The following is a 19,737-nucleotide window of genomic DNA, read 5'->3' on the forward strand; positions in this document are numbered from 1 at the left end:
CCATGGCGTTGATGCCTGAAAGAGGCCAGACTCATGTTGTCAAACTGTATTCCCTGGCATTGCGGAGGCCTTGCCAACAGCTCCTTTTATCTTTCTCCGTCCTGAATGAAAGTATGATTCGATCTGATCGGAATGCCTCGATCTGAGTGGTTCCTATGTGAATCCTTAATTAATTTTGATTGAGAAGGAGCCAAGATGTTCTCTGATTACTAACGCCAGAGGTGGAGAGCAGATTTATCAGTGAAATGTCACTATTAAAGTCATCAAACCTGGCAGTTTTGGTAACTTTAAACAACGGTATCTCTGGGCCAGTTCCAGCCAGCCAACAAGAAACAACAGCTTCACAGATCGGCCCATAAGAAATGTGTGCCAGGAGTGGGAGAACGCTATTTATCGGCTGTGATTTGCCCCACAGACAGTTCCTGATTTTGCCCATGGCCTGGGGAGCCCAACCCTCTTCCCCGGCTGATGGCGAGATGGATAAACCAGAGAACGAGCCACCTTGTGGCTACTCTCCCACCATCTCCAATTGAGCAGGAGACCAGGAGCAGGCCACTTACTTGGCTGTCCTGTCAGCCACACACAGGTGGTGGCACAGGAGGCCTAAAGAGACAATATAACATAGGCTAAATATCTGTACATAAAATCATAAAAGAATACCCTAAATGCAACTCCAAGTGAGCCAATCGAATGATGTATGGGCAATTGTTCAGTTGCATGGCATCAGCTGGCTATGGACCAACAGCCAAGACCTTGTACTCCTGTTAGTCAAGCAGTCTGACTAAATACCACACTATTTGTAAGTAGTTAATGCTACATCCTTTAACATCTTCTAGTAAAGGGCTGGATGACTATCTGGTTGGGACAGGACAGAGGTCTAAATACAGAGAGGATAGATTGAATGCTGGATGGAACACGATGGTTCCTGATCATGTCCAGGATGAAAGGATGTAAGGTCAGATAAGTAACCTGGAGATTTGCTTGATTGACCTGTGGAGACAAGATGGAGTGAGGGAAACTGAACCTGTCCTGTGGAGATTGATGAAGTCTATGACCTGATTTGAGGAAGGAATGATTTGATGGGCCGAATGGTCTTTTTTTTTCTCTATTTCCTTACTTTCATACGTTCTTAAATCGAATCCAGGCCTGTGGACTGACTGCAGGCACCATTGTCTTGCCAATGCTGTTCCCCTGTCTTGTTGCTGCTGGGCCCAGTACACTCTCTTTCTCTCTCTTTTCAAAGCAGTTTAAGTCAATTATTATTTCATTCGTTTTTGTCAGAATATAATAGTGTAAGCTCACTTTTCTTGCTGATCTGATTACAGCCATGAGTTTGAAGGTGCGCATATATCAGGCAGTTTTGCCACACCCGTGAATGTTTTAGTTCTCGATTTGCAGTGTAGCTCTGTAGCACGATGCTCGTTCAACAAGACTGCACAACAGCTTACACCTCCTGAGAGTCTTACAAAGCAGGGGTGGTGAGGAGGACACCGAGAAACAGGCTTGAAAGGTTGTGGGGGAGGAGCGAGGAATGAAGGAGGTTTTTTGAAGAGGCTTTTTGAACCAAGGAAGAGATGGAAAGATGGTTTAAGAGCAAGTAGTGCCACAGGGCCGGGGTGGAAGGTTGACCTTCAATGGCGTGGAATGAGGAGTGGTCAGGACATCCAGCTGGAGAAGATGGCTCAGATACGATTGGGGCAAGACCGTAGTGGGATCTGAAAAGAAGGACAAGGGCTCTGAAATCGATGCGCTGGGGCAGGAAGGGCCGGTGGAGCTTGGCGAAGAAAGGGGCAAATCCTAATAATTCGCAAACTTTGTGGCGAAAAGGAAATTGTTGCTTGTTTTTTGTCTTGCAAGAAAGAAAGCAGACTGGCAGCAGAAGGGTGTTTAACTGTCGGAGAAAGGCCACAAGACAAAAAGAGCCAGGCTTGATCCAAGGCTACGGCTAGATTGTGGTGTTAGGTTCTTGGTGTCGGGCAGAGTGCCAAGGCCTGAGGATGGATTTCATAAGGTCCCTGTCCTAGTTCTTGCAGCTGGAAACTTGACTCCTGCAGCCGAGCTGTAGAGAGCATCGATTGGGCTACATGCCGGGGAGCTCAGGCAGGCCGAGAAGCTCGGGTTGCCATCTCGTCCCTCGGCCCAGGCTGCTGTCTGTGCAGCGAGGAGGGCTCTTTAGGCCTGATGAATCATTTAGGTGGTGTAAATTGAAAACGTAGCTCTCTGCTACTCAGCCTCCTGGGGGTCGGAGAAGCCTGGCGAGAAAGCAGAGAACCAGCGCTGAGTGATGTGTGGTGACCAGATCTAGGTTGGCTGCTTGCTCTCGCCGAGGTCAACCTGGAGGTCACCAGCTTCGACACTCTGAACAAGGAAGAAATTTGAACGAGGAGAAAACCAAGATGTGGGATTTGAAAGTTGTGCTGAATGTTTTTCTGTGTTCACGTATTGGATACTTGCCCCAATTTTACAAATGCTATAAGAAGTGAATCTGAAAGGTTTGCTTCGTGGGAATTCTCCACTCCCCAGGCCTTTGATCTCGAGATACCTCAATAAAAATGAGTTTTACTGATTACATAATTGATAATTGATGTGGCAGTTTACAATTTTATGGATTTGTTCGAACATGATATCTGGGGAGTTAGAAAATGAATCTGGAGTTTATTGTTGTATGAACTCACATTTCTGTTGGGAGAGAAAGGGAAAGAAAATGTGTCAGAGAGCTGAACTTTTCCTTAAGCACCACAGTCATCTCCCATTCCCTTTTTGGTTCTTATATGTGCAGCGCCTCTCAAAGTTGATCACATCTGCCAGTCTGTCTATTTATCTCTCTGCTTATCCATCTGTCTGCTTGTTTACCTATCCATCTCTCTGTCTCTATCCATCTGTCTGTCTAACTAATATATAATGAGAATTCTGAGCCCATCACATTCCGGACGTCATACTTTATAACTAATCAAAGCAATCTTAGAAAAAGTAACAAAAGTGAAAGATAGCCAGTCATTTCCTGTTGCTCCCAATTTAGAACAACAGTTGACTTCAGGATGTGCCTATTCAGAACATCCGCAGCTTGCATTTATATAGCGCCTTTAGTGTAGAACAACGTCCCACCGAGCTGCCCAGAAACATAATCAGACAATAGTTGGCGCCAGTTAGACCAGCATCCTGAAAAGGATCAAGGCTATACCCACAGCTGCACCGGGGCTGTAGAATTATACACCGTGTGTTCCATGGTATCGGGGCCCCTGTCCTTAGAAAACAGCGCATCCTCTGATTTACCATCAGCAACACCTCGGATTGTCCGCTCGTGGGCGAGGTAGAAAGGACAAAAATGACAGTGCTGGATATCTGAAATAAAAACAGGAGATGGCGGGAGTACACAGCAGCCAGTCTGAAGGAGAGAAAAATGGACAAATGTGTAGGGTTTGAAACCCAAGTGCCCACTTGTGGAAAAGATCTGGGGAGCAAGACTGAGACGTTCTTTGCATCAGACCCACCCACATGAGCAGTGGACCTCAGACCCTGTGCGCTCATTATGCGTGAGCTGAACTATTAAGACTGAATTAACCCACTGAATTGGAACAGTACAGACCAAGCCAAGTTACTTGGTTGCCTTACACATTAAATGTCAATGTTCCTCATTGAATCGGTGGCTAGCGGCCAGAAGGTGTGTTGGTCCAACTCAGCAAGTAGGCAGCTCAAGTTCTGATGTCACATTCAACGGCCAGTGGTGATGCCTTTTGATGACTAGATCGTCGACTTCCCTCAGCCCTGGGGCAAGACACTGCAGATGGAAGCAACAAGCAGGGAGAGAAGTTAAATATTTGAAAGGCACTTCAATAAAAAAAAGGAAGGTTCGGATGGGAATAGGGCCATTAAGGGATAGTCAGGATAATAGCACAGGTAACAATAGAGAGATGGCAGAAATATTAAATAATTATTTTGCTTCAGTATTTACCAGGGAGATAGATCAGGTGGACATGACATTGGATGTTCAGATTCGTAATGGGATAAGTGCATTTAAAATAAAAAAGGAGATATATTAAATAAATTAATCAAACTCAAAAGAGACTAAAACCCCTGGTCCGGATGGATTGCATCCACGCATTTTAAAAGAATCTGGGGAAGAGCTAGCAGAGGCATTACTACACATATTTAATAATTTGTTAGAAAAAGGTGTAGTGCCAGAGGACTGGCGGATAGCTAACGTAATACCGATATTTAAGAAGGACGATAGAACATATCCAGGGAATTATAGACCAGTCAGCTTAACATCGGTAGGAAAAATAATGGAATCCCTACTAAAGGAGGAAATAGAAGAACATCTAGAAACCAAAAATATAATAATGAATAGTCAGCATGGATTTCAAAAGGGAAAGTCTTGCTTGATCAACCTTATTGAATTTTTTGAAGAGGTAACAGAGAGAGTAGACAATGGTAATACAGTAGAAGTAATTTGTCCGGATTTTCAAAAGGCCTTCGATAAGATACCCCATAATAGACTGATGAACAAGATCAGAGAATGCGGAGTCAGGGGACAAGTAGCAGAATGGATTGCTGGCTGGCTTCAGGACAGAAAGCAGAGAGTAGGAGTAAAGGGTAGCGATTCACAGTGGCAGAAGGTGGGTAGTGGTGTTCCACAAGGATCAGTGCTGGGACCACTGCTGTTCACAATTTACATTAACGATTTAGACTTGGGAATCAAAAACACAATTTCTAAATTTGCGGATGACACCAAATTGGGGGGGATAGTCAATACTGAGGAGGACTGCAACAAGTTACAGGAGAACATTAATAAACTTTCAGAATGGGCATATAATTGGCAAATGAAGTTCAACACAGATAAATGTGAGGTATTACATTTTGGTAGGAAGAATAGGGAGGTCACTTATCACTTGGAGGCTGTGAGTCTAGGTGGGGTAGAGGAACAAAGGGATCTAGCAGTACAAATACACAAATCACTAAAAGTTGCGACAGGTTAGCAAGGCCACAAAAAAAGCAAACCAAGCACTAGGGTTTATTTCTAGAGGGAGAGAATTGAAAAGTAGGGAAGTTATGCTAAACCTGAACCATTCTGGAGGGTCAGCCTAGATTCCTAAGTAAATGAAAAAAGGTTGGCAAACTCTCACGTGAAAATAACTCTCTGGAGTGAAAGTGGCCATCTCTCCTACACAACTTTATACTCAACATTGAAGTGATGTGAATAAGATCACAGCCTTGATTCCCTTCTTACTGAATTTCTGTTGGATGTCCTGCCTATGCAGTCCAGCCAACGGCTGATGCAAACACCTTACAGCACAGTTGTTCTGCGAGGGGATTACGACCAGGTTGGAATGCCCCATTTCCCCTCCCTGGGCTGGTTTCTTCATTCCACAGAAGACTGGCTTGAAACGGGCAAAACCCACTCTGTGGGGCCTGTGAACCTTGGGTGCAAGGCCAAGCCTCAACTGGAATTTGAACCCAGCGTTCCTAGTATTAGTCAGGGGTCCAATACAGATGTGCATTGGCTGCCCGCTAGCGCAGTCACGAGGCTGACTTCACATAGACCTGAGGTTAGTTCCCACTAGACAGCCTTGGGAACCAAACCAAGGTCCCTGTGAAGCGAACGTCTCAACCACGTAGGCAGGATGAGTCTGCAGGACGCTTTTTGTTTTATAAGTTGGACTCATGTGGGGAGATGATTCTGGTAAGCTCCTTGGAAAAGGGCCTGACAGATCTGGAGATTCACAGAAGGCACTCCAAACCTTTTTCACCGCGATGCCAATCCATTATATGAATCAGTGCCCACTCTGAGTAATGAATCACTATTTATAATCAACCCCTTTTGTGATGGCGTTTCCTTAAAAACCACTGCAGCCCTTCACATTGCCATCTATTCCTTTTACCCCTCCAAAGAGCCAACTGTTTTTTATATATATATATTACATATATAAAAAGAAGATTTTGTCGTGTGGCTTTAACTTCTAATTGTGGCTGGGAGAAAGAGGGTGATTCAGTGACAGGGATTTTATTCTGTGAAAAGGGCTGCATGTGCGAGAGAGGAAGAGTCGAACCCTGACTGCTACATGGCTGCCTGCCCAGGTCTGGGACTAACTGTCAAGTCTCGGGGCAGAACATGATACAGGCAAGTCTCGGTCTAATTGATTTGTCTAAAAGTTTCCCTTACTTGGTTGGAGTTGTGAGAAGACCTGGGTTCACCTCTGATTCGGCAATCTCATCCCCACCGCCAACCATGACAATTAACTGTTTCAACAACAACTTGCATTTCTATAAGGCCTTTAACATAGCAACAACGCCCCTTGCTTTTTTCACTGGCACAGTGATGGGCTTTATCTCTTCATTGATTGTTCCCCGTCCTCTACCTCCCCTGAAGATGTTGACTCATTCTCGGGTGCAGTGCCACCACCTCACGTGGCCATTCCTCGCGCGCGAGTCCAGTCAGGGAGTCGGCGATCTATTTTACCGTGGAGTGCAGCACAGCCAACTTGTCGTCCCCGACACCTGCACAGGCACACTTTCCTCTGGGGAGCCATCGGGCAGCAATCGGGAGCAGGAATCCTGGGTAACCCCTTCACCCTTTCCACTCCGTGACCGCCAAATCCAGTTACAGTGCACCAGCTGCTTAACGTGCCTGAGCTCAGCTGACCTGGGTTAAACCCAATAAAAAACACAAAATCTCGACCTTGCATCCCCGATTTTAATAGCTCCACCATTGGCGGCTGGGCCTTCAGCTGCCCTACTCTCCCTAAACCTCTCCGCCTCTCATTCCCCCTTTAAGATGCTCCTTAAAACTCACCTCTTTGATCTTATCTGTCCTAACATCTCCTTATATGGCTCAGTGTTAAAATATTGTCTGATAACGCTCCTGGGAAGCGCCTTGGGATGTTTTACTATGTCAGCTGTTGGTAGCACACTCGCCTCTGAGTCAGAAGGTTGTGGGTTCAAGTTCCACTCCAGGGACTTGAGCACAAAAATCTAGGCTGACACTCCAGTGCGGTGCTGAGGGAGCGCTGCACTGTCGGAGATGCCGTCTTTCAGATGAGACGTTAAACCGAGGCCCCGTCTGCTCTCTCAGGTGGACGTAAAAGATCCCATGGCACTATTTCGAAAAAGAGCAGGGGAGTTCTCCCCGGTGTCCTGGCCAATATTTATCCCTCATCGGCATAACAAAAACAGATTATCCGGTCATTATCACATTGCTGTTTGTGGGAGCTTGCTGTGCGCAAATTGGCTGTCGCGTTTCCCACATTACAACAGTGACTCCACTTCAAAAGGATTTCATTGACTGTAAAGCGCTTTGAGACGTCCAGTGGTCGTGAAAGACGCAATAGAAATGCAAGTCTTTCTTTTTCTTTCAAAGGCACTATATAAATGCAAGTTGTTGTTGCAATACACCAATCCTGGTGCAACGCGCACTCAGCCACCTTCCCTATTTGGCACAGGGAGCATTCCATCTTCCCTCTGTACCAATGGGAAGCATCGATGTAGAGCGGACCTTCAGTTACCTCTATCCCATCCAGGTGTCCTGGTGAGGTTCCCTGGGAGAGGAGACACAGACAGCGCAAGCTGATGATGCACATCTGCCCATTGTACCGTTATACTTGGCAAAGACAGGTGTGATTATTATTTACTTAAAGCATTTCTGATCCAGAATTGCATGGGTTTGTCCGATTATTTTTTAATCCAAATTCCAGGAAAAAATAAATAAACTTGAAAATCAGAAGGCCCAAATATAAGATTACATGCTTTGAATTACGCAGAATCTACAGCATAGAAACAGGCCATTCGACCCGACTAGTCCATGCCGGTGTTTATGCAGTCAGCCGCCCGTTTTACACCCCAGTTTCCTGCCAGGCTAAATTACCCTCAGGATTGTTCCTCAGGAGATCAAATGGGTTGGGTTGGTTTTGCGACCCAGCAGAATGTACACAGTCTGTGGAAGGAGTGGGTTGGTTGGAGGCAATGACCTTTTACCCTGGCAATGCTTTCGTAGCTTTACCCGAAGTGAGATTTCTAACAGTAGATTTATTACAATGGGTCACGAGAGGGAATCATGCCGGATAGTTGGGAGTCCCCAGATCATCATCTTGCATGCCTAACGCAGTAATATTCTCTGGACAGGAATGAAGACGGGTACAGTACAATACAATACAGATAATTAGGGACATTGCTTGCTTTTGATGTCTCACTGAAGCCTCTGTGCTGTGAAAATTCTGACAGTTAATGAGGAAGGTGGATAAGTGATGTTCCGCTGGATACCTATAATAATACCTTGGGCCTTGCTATGTATGTCATCAGTGCAGCCACCACTGAGGAAAGTCCTGGAGTAAGATTCATTTTTCTTTTGGTTAGCCGAGTGTCTGACAGAAGTCTGCCAACAACTTTGAGTCTCCAAACCAAGGTCCCGCGAAATCCACACAGGTAGAGTTTCTGATTGCCCAATGTGGAGTACGCACTCTTGCCCTGTAGGAACACGCCCCACTTACCTAAGTCTAAAGAGCTTAAGCGCAGGTTGGCAAGAGCTACGACTTCAGGACCTCTAAGCTGACACAGAGGCGTCTCTGGAATTTAACCAGCTAAATCTGCATAATATACCAGCAGAGCACATGTAAGCGTCTTAATCTTTGTCCAGTCAGGACCTCTTTACTTACTTGGGCCTTGGCTTGTAGGGTTCATAGAATGATACATTGTAGGGTTCATAGAATGATACATTGTAGGGTTCATAGAATGATACATTGTAGGGTTCATAGAATGATACATTGTAGGGTTCATAGAATGATACATTGTAGGGTTCATAGAATGATACATTGTAGGGTTCATAGAATGATACATTGTAGGGTTCATAGAATGATACATTGTAGGGTTCATAGAATGATACATTGTAGGGTTCATAGAATGATACATTGTAGGGTTCATAGAATGATACATTGTAGGGTTCATAGAATGATACATTGTAGGGTTCATAGAATGATACATTGTAGGGTTCATAGAATGATACATTGTAGGGTTCATAGAATGATACAACACATAGGGATGCCATTTGGCCGATCGTGCCTGTGCCGGCTCTTTGAAAGAGCTAACCAATTCGTCCCACACCCCTGCTCATCCCTCCAAATTTCTCTTTTCCAAGTATATGGCGGGGGTGGGGGGGGGTTGCGGACAGTGGCGGTGTACCAATCTTTGTGGCATGGAAGATCCACTCCACACGATTCTGAGGATCCACACCACGCTACTCATGGAATGTGGGTAATATATTAGCATGGATTGAGGATTGGTTAACGGACAGAAAACAAAAAGTAGAAATAAACAGGTCATTTTCAGGTTGGCAGGCTGTAACTAGTGGGGTACCGCAAGGATCAGTGCTTGGGCCTCAGTTATTCACAATCTACATCAATGATTTGGATGAAGGGACCGAGTGTAATGTATCCAAGTGTACTGATGATAAAAAACTAGGTGGGAAAGTAAGTCGTGAAGAGGATGCAAAGAGGTGACAAAAGGATATAGACAGATTAAGTGGGCAAGAACATGGCAGATGGAATATAATGTGGAGAAATGTGAATTAGGAAAAACAGCAAACAACAACAACATTTTTTAAATGGCGTGAGATTGGGAAATGTTGGGATTCAGAGGGATCTGGGTGTCACAGAAAGTTAGCATGCAGGTGCAGCAAGCAATTAGGAAAGCAAATGCTATGTTAGCCTTTTATTACAAAAGGATTTGAGTATAAGAATAAAGAATCTTACTGCAATTATTTAGGGTCTTGGTGAGACCACACCTGGAGTATTGTGTACAGTTTTGGTCTCCTTACCTAAGGAAGGATATACTTGTCTTGGAGAGAGTGTAACGAAGGTTCACCAGACTGATTCCTGGGATGGGAGAGATTGTCCTATGAGGAGAGATTGAGTAGATTGGGCCTATATGCCCTACATTTTAGAAGGATGAGAGGTGATCTCATTGAAACATGTAAAGCCCTGTAAGAATTTTACAGGGTAGATGCTGGGAGGATGTTTCCCTTGGTTGTGGAGTCTAGAACTAGGGGTCACAGTCTCAGAATAACAGGTCGACCATTTAGGACTGAGATGAGGAAAAATTTCTTCACTCAAAGGGGGAGAAATTCAGTTGGCTGCGCCACCTGTTAGCGCCTTAAGAGGGCGCTAAGTGGGTCGCAAGCCAACTCGTGCCCGGTCGCGGCACTGCCCATGCCTCCCGCTAAATTCCGCGGGACGTTAGTGGTGGCGCTAACCGTTAGCGCTGCGCCGCTGCTGATGACGTCATCGGTGTGTGCAGCGCCCCGCTGACGCCCCGGCCGCGATATTCGGCAGTGCCCCCTGATTTACCGCCGGACGCTATGTCCGGCAGGGTCAGGGTGGCGTACCTGCGGCCGGGGAGGCGCAAATTAAAGGCGAGGTGCGGTGCGGCCATTTTTGTTGTTGGCCGCCTGCCAGCACCTGCCTGCGCTCCCGTCCCCGGCCTCCTGAACCCCCTCCCCCGCGGAGTGCCGGCTGCGCTCCAAGAGCCCGGCACTTCTCCTCGGTGCCGGGCTCTTTTGCCTGCACTCCCAATCCTCGGGGGCTCAGCTGGGCCCCAGATCGCACTGCACAAGGCCCCTCCCCTTTAAGAAGGGGAGGAAGGCCTGCAATACCGCAGCGCGACGTGCCGCAGCGTGTGGCGCTGCAGCACGTTGCGCCACGATATTCACTCGCAGCGCCCCAAGAGGGATGCGGGGCGCCTCCAGTAGCGCCGCGCTTCCCTTTGGGGCGCAACAACTCAATTTCCAGTGCGGGGACGCGAATATTTCCGGGGCGCTACATTTAGCGCCCTGACGAGGCTGGCGCCCCAAACGGGGCTATACTCAATTTCTCCCCCAAAGAGTTGTGAATCTTTGGAATTCTCTACCCCAGTGGGCTGTGGAGGCTCAGTTGTTGAGTTCATTCAAGACAGAGATCGATTTTTGGATATTAAGGGATTCAAGGGATAGTGTGGGAGGGTGGATTTGAGGTAGAAGATTAGCCATGATCTTATTGAGGCCGAATGGCCTACTCCTGCTCCTATTTCTTATGTTCCTTTGTTACACTAAGGATCAACTCCATGCGACACCGAGGATCCGCTCCACGTTACACTGAGAATCCAGTGCGCCCGCCGCCGAATGTCAAGTGAAAGGGCGTTAGCGACACACCAGTTCGCTCTCACTGGACAGGAGAGAACTGGGAAATAGAAAGAAAAGGGGCCTTTACTGTGGGGCCAGGGCCGTGTGACAGGAGATCTCACGGGCAGAGAAAGAGTCGGTTGAAATTGTAATCTACTGTGGCACTTAGTTTGGTGGAAATAATTGGTGGGAGGGTTAGAGGGGTAGTGCTTATTGAGGTCGATCAGATAAATAGCCAGTTTAGAATCAAAGAATGGTTACAGCACAGAAGGAGGCCATTCGGCCCGTCGTGCCTGTGGCAGGTTTTATTTGAAGTCAGCATTTCCTCATTCCTGTCCCAGCCAAGCCTATTCTGTTAAAAATAATAAGGGTCATTCTTACTTAAGTGTACAGTGCTACAGTCAATACACACACTTGTACAGTTAATTGCCCTAATTCTCCTCATTGTCCATCTAACCCTATCAGTTTAAGAGTACATTATTCTCTAATTACCTGAGAGGAGCTGGTGTAATTGTCTTTAAGCTGTCCTAAATGAATTACTTTTTTGTGCACTCAGTGTGCCTCATAAGGACTCTTATTAGCGGCATGTATCCCAGATTAATCCATAAATTGCGGAGAGATCACTTAGTGCCTCAGTGAGGCCTGCCGCCGCCCTCTTGTGTGTGTGGAAGAGCGCGGGGGCCTTCCTTCAGGGCTGAGTGTACTCTCTTGGTGAAGGGTGCTCCATTTGATAGGGCAGCCAGATGCCACGGGAGTTTGAGAGAGGGGAGGCCCTCCACGCTGCAGGACTACTGTTCCCATTGCAGACTTTCGCCTTCCGTGCAAGTTTAAAAAAAGAACATAAATATGTTGACTTGCCCGTCTTCATCCTAGGACCTAAAAAAAAAACTGTCGAACGCACTTGCCTGATGGTAGCATTAATAAAAAGAAAGACTTGCATTTATATAGCGCCATTCACGGCCTCAGGACGCCCCGAAGTGCTTCACAGCCAATGAAGTACTTTTTTTGAAGTGCAGTCCCTGTTGTAATGCAGCCAATTTCCGCACAGCAAGATCCCACAAACAGCAACGTGATAACGTTTTCCTGTGTTGGTTGAGGGATAAATGTTCAACAGGACACCAGGGAGAACTCCCCTGCTCCTCTTCGAAATAGGATGTTTTACGTCCACCTGCGAGGGAAGACGGGGCCTCTGTTTAACGGGTAAATGTCCTGTGGAATGTGGCACAGGCCGGTGGAGCCCGTGTTTGATCTCCGCTCTGTGCTGAGAGCGCTGATCTTGGCGGGAGCAGCAATTGGAGCGCAATAATTGGCCTCAGCACTGCCAGGGTAGAGAGTGAAGGTGATCTGCCAGGATTCACGCTTCTGATCACTATTCATGGAACCCCTGCTGGAAAGTGCATATGTGTATGAATGACTGATGCGGATAGGGTCAGATGAGACACGGGATCTGGTTCCTCCCCTCCCCCTCGCTTCTCCTCCTCCTCGCCCTCGCCTCTCCTCCCCCTCGCCTCTCCTCGCCCTCCCCCTCCCCTCCCCCTCGCCCTCCCCTCTCCCCCTCCCCCTCACTTTGCTTTGCCTCTCCTCGCCTTCCCCCTCCCCTCTCCCCCTGCCCCCTCACTTTGTCTCGCCTCTCCTCCCACTCCCCTTCCCCCCCCCTCACCTTGCCTCGCCTCTCCTCCCCCTCACTTTGCCTCGCCTCTCCTCCCCCTCCCCCTCACCTTGCCTTGCCTCTCATCCCCCTCCCCCTCACCTTGCCTCGCCTCTCCTCCCCCTCCCCCTCACCTTGCCTTGCCTCGCCTCTCCTCCCCTCCCCCTCCCCCCTCCCCCTCCCCCTCCCCCCTCCCCCTCCCCCTCCCCCTCACCTTGCCTCGCCTCCCCTCTCCCCCTCCCCCCCTCCCCTCCCCTCCCCCTCCCACCCACCACCCCCTCCCCATCTCCTCCCTCTCCTCCCTCCCTCCCGCGCCTCCCCCTCCCCTTCCCCCGCCCCCATCACTGACCAGTCAGCAATCACCATTATAGGCACTAATAGGAAGAATGAGTGAGATTCAGGGTGGATGCTATTGCCCATGGTAACGCACCCAACGTGAATCAACAGCTTCAGGAGATGAAGGGGAGTGGGGTGGCTGGGGGAGAAATTAAGCTTGGAAACTGTTGTCTGTCAGTAGTATCACAGCACTGAGATGCTGCTTGGTGTCAAAGAGAGGCAGTGGGGCTGGGAATCTTGACGATGCTGTGAACTTGGTGCCTGCAGGCACCATTGGAAAGGGGTGCCATCTTTCTGCAGGGTATTGGAAAGGGCCGTGGTTTCTGCAAGCAGCTTTTCTCTGAGCAGATTGAACAGAATCCCTTTTGTAAAGGCCTTTGAATCATTTCAGGTCCACACTCATTATTAATTAAAATGTAAAATAAAAGCTTGCAAAGCTTCTCTGACCAGCCATTATAAAACAATTCTGACTCGATGCAGTGACTCACATAATTCATGTACAGTTATTCAATATTTGAGTGTTACATTAATACCATATTGATTTTTGGCATATTATTGAGACTACAGTAAGCAGCGTTTTTTTTTAAACCACTAGGACCAGCTAGTTTCCCTTCCCAGACAGTGGTGACTCACGTCGGACCGACCTGGCATGCGATACTCTTAACTCTCTCTGCCAACTTTTTCCGAAACCCGGTTCCCCTCTTTCCCGACCTTCTTGCCTCTCAGCCTCTCTGAGCCAGACGAAAGAAAGGAAGACTTGCATTTCTATAGCACCTTTCACCGTCTCCCAACGCGCTGTACAGCCAGTGAAGCACTTTTTTTTGAAGTGTAGCCGCTGTTGCAATGTAGGAAACGCGGCAGCCAATTTGCGCGGAGCAAGCTCCCACAAACAGCAATGCGATAATGACCAGATACTGTTTTTTTAAGTGATGTTGGTTGATGGATAAATATTGGCCAGGACACCGGGGATAACTCCCCTGCTCCTCTTCGAAATAGTGCTGCGGGATCTTTTACGTCCACCTGAGAGAGTAGACGGGGCCTCGGTTTAACGTCTCATCTGAAAGATGGCACCTCTGACAGTGCAGCACTCCCTCAGTACTGCTCTGGAGTGTCAGCCTAGATTATGTGCTCAAGTCCCTGGTCTGGGACTTAAACTCACAACCTTCTGACTTAGACTGCTATCCACTGAGCCACGGCTGGCTCCTATCACCATCGTGAACAATTTTCCTGGAGCAGTTTTATCAATCCCCTTCACAATCAATTGGGTCACCTCAAAGTCATCTATTTTCCAAGAGAACCAGCTAAATTCCTGATTCCTGGACTAATTTCCTTGGCTCTCCGCTGTACCCTTTTGAGAGCAGTTAAATCCTTCCTATGATGAGTTGACCACTGCTATTTTAGTTGTTTAAAAATTCATTCTTGGGATGTGGTCATCGCCAGCATTGAGTGCCCATCCCTAGTTGCCCTGAGAAGATGGCGGTGGACCTTTTTTCGTGAACAGTTGCAATTATTTTCTGTAGCGGTTTGATACAACTGAGTGGCTTGCTAGGCCACCTCAAAGGGAAGTGGAGAGTCAACCACGTTATATATCGGCCAGACTGGGTAAGGAAAACAGCAGCTTTCCTTCCCTAAAGGACCATTAGCGCGTAAGTTGGGTTTGTTATGACAATCCGACAGTCTCATGCTCACTTTTACTGATGCCATGTTATGTTTTTAAAAAACTGAATCCAGATTTTCAAAACTGCCATGGTGGGATTTGAACTTGCTTTCTCGGGATTATTAATCCAGGCCTCTGGATTACGAATACAAAAAGAAAATCTGCAGATGCTGGAAATCTGAAATAAAAACAGAAAATGCTGGAGATACTCAGCAGGTCAGGCAGCATCTGTGAAGAGAGAAACAGAGTTAACGTTTCAGGTCGATGACCTTTCGTCAGAACTGGAAAAAAGCAGGAAATGGAACGGGTTTTTAAGCAAGTGTAGGGGCTGGGAAATGGGGGAGGGGATGAAAGAACAAAAGGGAAGGTCTGTGATAGGATGGAAGGCAGGAGAAGTTAAGAGACATTAAGAGATAGTCAAGGCAAGAGGAGATGGTAATGGGACAGGTTAAGAAACAAAGGATGGCTCTAGATGGAGTGTGAATTGCGCTGGCAGAATGAAGGACAGCTGCCATGCCTCTGGATTACTAGTTCAGTGACATTGCCACTATGCCACCGTACTCCTTGAGTTGCCACTGTAAGATAGTAAGCACCACTATGAATGAGCTCTGAATGCCTTCGCAGCATCAGGTTCAAGGAGGGGCCCATTGTCCTGGCCTCCCAGCGCTGCTCTCCCTCGCTTACATTTCCACCCAGCGCGATTGCCTTTCGGGCAGAAGCAGAGCTGGCAAAACTACTGGCAGCTTGTAAGACCCAGAAGAAGGTGCACATTTCACGGGGTAGACGCCAGTTCTTCGACTCCAGTTCTTAAAGCGTATGTGCTACACTGATGTACTGGTCATGGTTTTCAATATGTTCGCTTGATGGTTCTTTATTATAACAACAACTTGTATTTATATACGTCCCAAGGCGCTTCACGGGAGCGGAATCAGACAAGAAAACTGACAGCGAGCCAAAGAGGTAGGTTTTAAGGAGGAGCGGGAAGTGGAGAGGCAGAGAGGTTTAGAGAGAGAATTCCAGAGATTAGGGCCTAGACGGCTGATGGCACGGCCGCCAATGGTGGGGTGTAGGATGCGCAAGAGGCTAGAACTGGAGGAACTCTGAGATCTGGGAGGGTTGTAGGGCTGGAGAAGGTTACGGAGATAGGGAGGGGGTGAGGCAATGGAGGGATTTGACCACCAGGATGAGAATTTTGAATTCGAGGCTTTGGTGGACCAGGAGCCAGCATAGGTCCGCGAGCACAGGGGGGTGATGGGTGAGTGGGAACAACAACTTACACCTATTTAGCACTGTTAGCATAGAAAGAAGGGTCCCACCGTTCTGTACAGGAATGGACGCGGAGTCATTGTAAGGAGAGGTGACTGAGGAGTAGGATTCACCCTCTTTAACTGAGGTTATAGGAGTCTTTGTGTGACTGCAATTCTAGCCCGGACTCCGTGGCTTTAGGGTACTGTTAGATTGGGTCTGAAACTAGTTTCGATCCAAACACTGAAGGGGGAAATTTTCTATGAATAGAAGCGAGGTTGCAGCCCAGGCATGGAGATGGATTTTTAATGGCTAATTTCACGTCAAAATTTGGTTTTCACTGCTGATAGATTTAATCAGTCGTTTCATGGTCATATTTCAGCGGGGGATTATTATAAGGAATTTCACATGAAAATGTGTGCTTCAAACTCATTTTATACTGACTAATGACACCCATCTGTATCCTGCTGAAGTGCTTATTGAATCACTTATTGTGTGTTGCCTTCAAGAATGATCTTTAAATGACGGCTTTCCTTTTTTGCACATGACTCCTTAATGGATTTTTTTTTTGGTTGAAGTATAATCCGTCTGCAATGTATCTCCCACTACCGCCAGCCCATAGTTCGGGGTCTCTGGGCAAGGAGAAGAGTGGGAGATGCTTCAGCTATGATAATTTTGGTTTTGTCGGGTCTCGGTTCCATGGATGGACGGGCGAGCGGGCGGGCGGAGCGTGGTGACTGGCAGACAGGACGCGACTGACCTGGGTGAGGGAGCATGATGGGTGTGCGTACCCGTTCCTGTGCCAAGACCACCTCCTGGTGGGCAGCAGGGCCAAGTGACGTGGGTGGCATCCTGTTATTTTCTCTGTGACTTTCTCCTTCAAAGAGTTCTCCATCTCCATTTCCAGTTGCTGCTTCTAGGGGACCGTACACCGCCCACGACCTGTGGTGGCAGGAGGCAGATGCTGGAAGGAGAAGGGAAAGCCCTGCTCCTAGATCTCAACAACAACAGCAACTTGTATTTCTATAGCGCCTTTAACGTAGTAAAACGTCCCAAGGTGCTTCATAGAAGTATTAAAAGACAAAAACAAAAATTGACACCGAGCCACTTAAGTAGAAATTAGGGCAGGTGACCAAAAGCTTGGTCAAAGAGGTAGGTTTTAAGGAGCGTCTTAAAGGGGGTAGAGAGGCGGAGAGGTTTAGGGAGGGAATTCCAGAGCTTAGGGCCTCGGCAACTGAAGGCACGGCCACCTGGAGCGATTATAATCAGGGATGCTCAAGAGGGCAGAATTAGAGAAGCGCAGATATCTCGGGGGGGTTGTGGGGCTGGAGGAGATTACAGAGATAGGAAGGGGCGAGGCGACACTGCGACACATCAGGGAGGGGGAGAAGTACCTGGACTCTGTGTTTCAGGAGGTGGTCACACCTATGAAGTTAATTAATTCAGATGTAGCCCATGGTCAGGGACAGGACAGTGTGACTACGAGTGAGGCAGGTACGGGGATCCAGGAGGTAGTGTTGGAGGAGCCGCAGCCCTTGCTCTTGTCCAACAGGTTCGAGGTTCTTACTCCCTGTGGGGACAGGAGCAGGGACTGTAGGGAGGATGAGCAACCTGGCCACAGCACTGTGGAACGGGGGGCCATTCAAGAGGGGGGAGTAAATAGAAATGTTGTATTGGTAGGGGATAGTATTATTAGGGGGATAGATAGAGTTCTCTGCAGCCGAGAGCGAGAGTCCCGAAGGCTGTGTTGCCTACCCGGTGCCAGGGTTAAGGACATCTCCTCTGGGCTGGAAAGAAACTTGCAGTGGGAGGGGGTGGATCCAGTTGTCGTGGTCCATGTTGGTACAAACGACGTAGATAGGACTAGGAAGCCGGTTCTGTTAAAGGAGTATGAGCAGCTAGGGGTCAAATTAAAAAACAGAACCTCAAGGGTAATAATCTCTGGATTATTACCTGAGCCACGAGCGAATTTGGCTATGACAAATAAAATTAGAGAGTTAAATGCGTGGCTCAAAGACTGGTGTGGGAAAAATGGGTTTTGCTTCCTGGGACACTGGCACCAGTACTGGGGCAGGAGGGAGCTGTTCCGTTGGGACGGGCTTCACTTGGCCAGTGCTGGGACTAGAGTCCTGGCGGATCATATAACTAGGGCTGTAGAGAGGGCTTTAAACTAACTAGTGGGGGGGAGGTTCCTAGAGAGCAAATAATAAAAATGACAACAGAGAAGGTCATAGACTTAGGTAGCAGTGGGGAAATTAAAAACCAGAGCGTGTCAGGAAGGGGCAGAAGGTATGGAGTAAAAGGTAAAGTAATAAAAAGGGCAAAAGCAGGAACTAAGTGTCACAAAACATATTTGAAAGTTCTCTATCTGAATGCACGTAGCATTCGTAACAAAATAGACGAGTTAATGGCACAAATAACTACATATGGGTATGATCTTGTGGCCATTACAGAAACATGGCTGCAGGGTGACAATGCCTGGGAATTAAACATACCAGGTTATTTAACGATCAGGAAGGACAGGCAGGAAGGAAGGGGAGGTGGGGTGGCTATGTTAATAAAGGAAGGAATCACTGTAATACAGAGAAATGATATTGGGTCAAAAGATCAGGATAATGAAACAGTTTGGGTGGAGGTAAGGAATAATAAGGGGAAAAAAACACTAGTGGGCGTAGTCTATAGGCCTCCGAACAGTTGCAACTCTGTTGGACGGCGTATCAATCAGGAAATAGTTGAGGCTTGTAATAAGGGAACATCTATAATTATGGGGGATTTTAACTATCATATTAATTGGACAAATCAAATTGGGCAGGGCTGCCTTGAGGATGAGTTCATTGAGTGTATTAGGGATGGGTTTCTTGAGCAGTATGTAACTGAACCGACCAGGGGGCAAGTAACCTTAGATCTGGTCCTGTGTAACGAGACAGGATTAATTAAAAATGTCCTAGTAAAGGATCCCCTTGGAATGAGTGACCATAACATGGCTGAATTCCATATTCAGTTAGAGGGTGAGAAGGTTGGATCTCAAACAAGCGTGCTAAGCTTGAATAAAGGAGACTATGAAGGTATGAGAGCGGAATTGAGTAGAGTGGATTGGGAAAATAGATTAAAGGGTAAGATGATACATGATCAGTGGTGTACATTTAAGGAGTTATTTTACAACTTCCAAAAAATATATATTCCACTGAGAAGAAAATGGTGTAAAAGAAAAGACAGCCATCCGTGGATAAGTAAAGAAATTAAGGATAGTATTCGACTAAAAACAAGGGCATATAAGGTAGCCAAATCTAGTGGGAGGATAGAGGATTGGGAAAACTTTAAAAGACAGCAAAAAATAACAAAAAGATTGATTAAGAAAGGGAAGATAGATTATGAAAGTAAATTCGCAAAAAATATAAAAACAGATAGTAAGAGTTTTTATAGTTATATAAAAAGAAAAAGGGTGGCTAAAGTAAATGTTGGTCCCTTAGAGGATGAGACCGGGAAATTAATGGTGGGAAATATGGAGATGGCAAAAACACTGAATGAATATTTTTTATCAGTCTTTACAGTAGAGGACACTAAGAATATCCCAACACTGGACAAACAGGGGGCTATGGGGGGGAGGAGCTAAACACGATCAAAATCACTAAGGAAGTGGTACTCGGTAAAATAATGGGACTCAAGGCGGATAAATCACCTGGACCTGATGGCTTACATCCTAGGGTCTTG

At 47.1% G+C, this 19,737-nt stretch overlaps 1 protein-coding gene across 6 annotated transcripts in view; it reads left to right on the top strand.

The window, feature by feature from the left end:
• plxna4 (plexin A4) overlaps positions 1-19,737 on the top strand; it is a 691,435-nt gene that overhangs the window by 394,297 nt on the left and 277,401 nt on the right. The gene's annotated exons all lie outside the window — the stretch shown is intronic.

Source organism: Somniosus microcephalus, chromosome 17, assembly GCF_052327205.1.
Source record: "Somniosus microcephalus isolate GS21.2 chromosome 17, FLI_Smic_1.0, whole genome shotgun sequence".
Taxonomy (NCBI): domain Eukaryota; kingdom Metazoa; phylum Chordata; class Chondrichthyes; order Squaliformes; family Somniosidae; genus Somniosus; species Somniosus microcephalus.